The 5,413-nt window shown below is 42.9% G+C and overlaps 1 pseudogene; it reads left to right on the top strand.

Moving 5' to 3' along the window:
• The first annotated feature begins 2,733 nt into the window (after nucleotides 1–2,733).
• Nucleotides 2,734–5,413, top strand: part of LOC133422161 (collagen alpha-1(I) chain-like) — an 84,631-nt pseudogene continuing 81,951 nt past the window's right edge.

Here is a 5,413-nt window from a genome sequence, read left to right on the forward strand (position 1 = left end):
TGAAGAAAAGCTCAATCGTGTTATTCACTTCTTTCAATACGAGTTTGTCTGGAAAATGTCAAGATAAAATGTAGAAAAGTGGCAGAAATAAAATAAAAGGTTTTACTGGTGCAAACGCCATTAGTTTAGTTTGAAGGTGTATTTTTAGAGGGAGGTTTGGTTCGTGTCTCCAACACTTCGGTTGGTTTGGTCAGAGGGGGATGGGTGGACGGTGTGAAACAGGAAAAGAAGCGAGTATTGCAGATTTTTCAGTTATTTAGGTCTGTTTGCTGACATAATTTTTGTCTTTTTGCATAGCAAAGAAAAGCTTTAATTTCACAAAAATACAGTGATTGTCGTATCAAACCAAACGGTTTCGTTTGTGCTTCCAGCTAGAGTAATAGTGGCATCTACATTGTCAATGTATGAATTTTAGCTTTACTTTAATCACGTCAGCCCAAAAAGAGAAAAAAAACGGATCTGCACGTGTTTTATAGTGAAAGTATTTTAAAGAAAAGTCTGATCACCAAACCTAAATGATAATGCAACACATTAGTAAATATTTTACAATTTGCATTGGTAACGTTTTCATTTAAAACAAAGGTTAAATTAAATAAGGAGGCCTTACAGCTCCGATTTCTCCGTCAGCGGTCCGGCAAAATTCTTGGAGATGGAATAATGATGTGACCTAAACACCGAAAATGATGAAGAAAAACACTATCAAACTCATGATCAAAAAAATCCCTGCGATTCTTTCTTTCTTTCTTTCTTTCTTTCTTTCTTTCTTTCTTTCTTTCTTTCTTTCTTTCTTTCTTTCTTTCTTTCTTTCTTTCTTTCTTTCTTTCTTTCTTTCTTTCTTTCTTTCTTTCTTTCTTTCTTTCTGGTATTAAACTGATTCACGTTTATAAGAGAAACAATAGATCCTTCTCAGTTTAACAATTGATGAGTACAAAAAAATGAATATAATAAAATTACAAATAGAAACAAAACGTCAACGCGTATAATTTGCAGTAAACACTCCTTTTAAGCTGGTCTGAATTTTCAAGAGAGAGGTTTCATGAGAACTAAAAGTGTCCTGGAAATCTCCGGCTGAGAGTGGAGGCCAGGGGGACACTGTAATGGGTGGTTTGGGTGTAGGGGGTGTCATCGCGGCTCCTGGGGGTCTTTATTGCCTCCATGGGAAGGACGGAAACCCCAATAAAAGCGAGCAACACAAAAGACAGCAGAAGATGACAGAATGGCGGCCTGGTTTTGCCCCACAGCTCTGCACTCAGGATATTCTTTTCAGTTAATTTTTAACTCGGGATATTTCCAGAGAGGAAACGTCAAATCCGCTCTGCTCAGCAGACGTTTGACCGCGTCCACAGGTCACACGAAGGTCAGAGAAAATGTAGCGTCTTTTTATTTTATAGACTACGTCCAAACGCCATGTATGTGGAGGAAATTGACACCAAGAACAGCGGCCTTTGTGTCCCTGTCAAAAATAGCACTTTAGATAAGGAGTTTACAAAACCAGACTCAGTTCCTGAATTTGCAAATGTACATTTGCAGCTTCGTATTTGAGGCAAACAGAGCAAATAAATATTAAATAAAAGATGGAAAGGTGACCTACAAACAGAACACACCAGCAGCCGCGTCGTTCTCCCCGCCGGAGCTTGAAACAGCGACGGACGCGTCCACAGCCTCTTTAGATTAACAGATTAACCACTAACTGCAACGTAAGACAAGTAACACTTTATTCAAAAATAATATAAAAGCAGGAAATATTAGACTAATATTAGAAAAGCTTAGTGTTAATTTTGGACTTTCAGCCAATTAGATTTTGTATAATTTGAAAATCAGGGGGGTTTAGAATTAGTTTGGTTCCAAGAAGACGTAAGAAATGGCAATTATTTAACAATTATAGAAATAAAACAATAATAGAGTAATACATTAAAACAGTTCAGATTAAACAGAAGCTAAACCCCATCTGCAAAACCCTTTCAGTCAATTCCGGTCAAATGCGTGTTCACATTTTACATCTGCGCGGTTTGAACAGTAGAAATTGAAGGTTTATGACAAAAAAGACAAAGGCACAAATCTTCCCCAGGTGTCTTATCGGTTTGCAGTTGCAGAACGTTAAAATGGAGACGTTTGCCGCATTGCGAACCTGTTTTTACGCACTTGGTGTCAGCTGCGCCAAAGCGCTGCAGACGCGACAGTCATTCTGAATTTAAGATTCATCCAGGCTGCTTTCTTTCTTTTTACTTTTTTAACTCATCAGTCGATTTTTACTGAAACCAAAGCCGTGTAGCTTTTCACCAGTGAGTTTACTGTGATGGTGGGTTGATAAACCGTCGTGGACCCGTCGCTCTCATCCAGCAAGGATCTCTTTTATGAAATGTGGCACGTTTTTGTGACCCTCGAGACGCACTGAGCTTCAGCCACATCACATCTGTGCAACAGCAGTAGTGGGGAAAATGTTACACAATCTGCATTGTTTGGATGCGTTCAGGGCAGACTTGATGGTGCGTTTACGTGTTCGTCTGAACACCAACAAACTGTGGTTAATACACAATTCCTCCCTGCGTCGGGGCGCAGCTTGTTGATTCTGCACCAACGCTCATGTTGTCATAGAAGGGCTAAATCTAATATTCACTCTTGTTTTTGTGACACCAATGTCTTTTTGGCGCAAAATGATCAAATATAAGAACGGATCCGTGACGAGCCTCCGTCGGAGCGGCACGAGTCTTATCAGCAGAGATAAGAAAATGAGAAGGAGAAGAAGAGGAGAGGAATGTACCTTTGTTTTCTTTGTTTTGGTGCTTTGAGCTTCAGTTTCACAGGGACAGGGGAGGAGGAGGAGAACATGGCGGCGCAGTGCAGCTCCTCTCAGCTCTCCGTGAAGAAATGCTATAAATTCCTTGTTGTTTTATGAAAATTTACAACTTTGTGATACAAGTTTATGAGTGGTCGCGCGTGGGGATTGGACGACGGGCTGGTCATGTGGACGCGCCTAACGTGAACATGAACTTTTTATGATTTCCCCAGCGGGTATATTGGCGCTGCGCTGCTCTCCGGCCCAGGCAGCCGCCTCTCCGCCCCGCACTGCACGCGCTAAGGCTGGCGGCGAGGGGCGCGTCCTCCGCGGGGAAACGCACGCCCGATCCAACGCGAAAATGGACCCTGGAAGATGCGCAGACACCGGCGGGTGCCCGAACCCGCCTTCACCCTCCTCCTCCTCCGGCCGTGCCTCCCCTGCAGGAGCCGCTGCGGCTCGGAGCTGCAGTCTGCGTCAAACCGGCGCACGGAGACGCGGCCGGCGGCTCTGCAGAGGCGCGGCGCGGCCCGCGGAGATCCCACTGGAGGGCACGCAGGAGACTACGCCTTTTATTTTAATTTTAATAGAATTTTGATCAGCAAGGCTGAGGATCCAGATGAAGACCGGGTCTCCCCCGGTGCCGGCTACCCGCCCCGGAGGTGCTTTCGGCTTCACGGAAGACCCACAAACGGTAAGAACCGTCCTCACGGGTTCCTGCTCCCGCGTGACCGCGGTTAAAGGCGCAGGAAGCAGGAAGAGTTGAGTGTGATTTGGTGAAACCATGAGTTGGTGTTTGTGCGTTAAAGCCCGGAATCAGTGATTGATCCCCGGACCATCGATCCTCCGCGCGGAGGATCCCGTGCCGTCCCTTCTACTGCATGCTCGTGCACGAGAGCTGCAGGTTTGGGTTACTGGCCGACTCTTTGAAGTGTGCAGGGTTAATGCGGCTGTTCTGATCAGGGGACGTGAAGGTCGGTGGCTGCGGTCACGTGACTGCGGAGGCTTTGATGTGGTGTCTGACAGGTCACATCTGTCTGTCTGTGTGCGCGTCCAGGTGCGCGTCGGCTCTTTGTTTCGCTCAGCAGCTCGGAGAGCCGGGTCCAGGTTCTCCCAGCTGATTGGCATCCTGTCCCATGCGTGTGCGTGTGTGCGTGTGCATGCGGACGCAGGAATGCCGCTGTGTCTGTCCGCCCGTCCTGTCCTCGTTTATGACTCTCTTCCCCCTCTCACTTCCTCCCTGCACGGGGGTGGGGGGGTGTTTTCACCAGTTTCTGCACAGAAACCCATGCACGACCACCCCGAGACTGCACCCCGTCCCCACCCAGGCCTGCACTCACATCTGCAGACCCCAAAGTCTGTCTGTCTGTGATCCAGAGGTGAAACGCTGCAGGTTGTCAGAGCTTCTGTCACCAAACACACGCAAGTTTTTTCGATATGTCGCCATAACTCCTCACACTGAACTGCTTAAATATGAACATGTTTTTACAAATATGTGACGAACATTCCTGTGGAGCCTTTGGTTATCCAACTGAATTCTGGATAGGCCCATCTTCCTGCAAACATGTCGGCGAGGGTGGACAAGAATGACGTCAGACTTTCCATTTTTGCGGATTTTTATTCTTATTTTTATTTCAGTAAGAAAACAACACTCACAGACATTCAAACAACACAAAACCAGGACTGTTGGACTTGTACAGGAGTTTTAGCTCAGTTTTACCGGCTTCTTGGTGGCAGCACCTGTGAGCATGTATCCCAAAGACACCAAAGTGTTTCCACCTGCACTTAAATGAACAGAACATTGTCCACCAAAGTGTTGAAATATAGACCGAGACTGAACAGTCAAAGTCAGGGGAGGACAGAAAAATGTGTTTAAAATGTTGTTAATATTATTATTTCATTAGTGGATTTTTTTCATTTATTTAAATTTTTTTGTTTATTGACTTTATTTATATTTTTATATTTTACATTTATTTTCAACGTCTTCACATCTCATTTCACATTCGGTTTCTAATTTTGAGTGTATATTAGTATTTTTAAAATTGCATAAGTTTATTCCTTTTTATGTTATTTTATAATTATAAATACATTTTATTGAAATTGTATCCCTCTTTTTATTTTTTGTATTTTATCATTATTTTCTTTCAGAATTTTTCATTTTCTTTTCTTTCTTTTTTAATTAAATGATTTAAGGTATCCTATTCATGATTCTCATCATCATTTTTTCTACCAAATTATGCCTTTGAATTTTATTTTTTTTCATTTGATTAACCTATTTAGATTTTTTTCTTAGCTGTTCTTTATTTTTCTTTATCGCATTCAGCTCTTTAATCTTTAATCTTCTTGCTGTTTCTAAAAAGTGAAAGACATCAGATCATTATTACTCCTTTTGTATATCTTTTCGGATATACTTTTGAATAAATTACAATGTTTATTTTTTAAACATCATGATCCGAGAGTTCTCCTTTTCAGAGTCGTCCATATCTCCAGATATACGAGGTTTTCCGGTTGCAAACTATTTATGTTGACCCATAATCTATCTATAAGTACGATTAAAATTTGTTTCGATTATTTCATCCCAGATAAAGCCTAATATCGATTCGTGTCACATCCACGCGCAGTGGCGTCGCAGCACCG

Source organism: Cololabis saira, chromosome 21 (genome assembly GCF_033807715.1).
Source record: "Cololabis saira isolate AMF1-May2022 chromosome 21, fColSai1.1, whole genome shotgun sequence".
NCBI classification, from domain to species: Eukaryota; Metazoa; Chordata; class Actinopteri; order Beloniformes; family Belonidae; genus Cololabis; species Cololabis saira.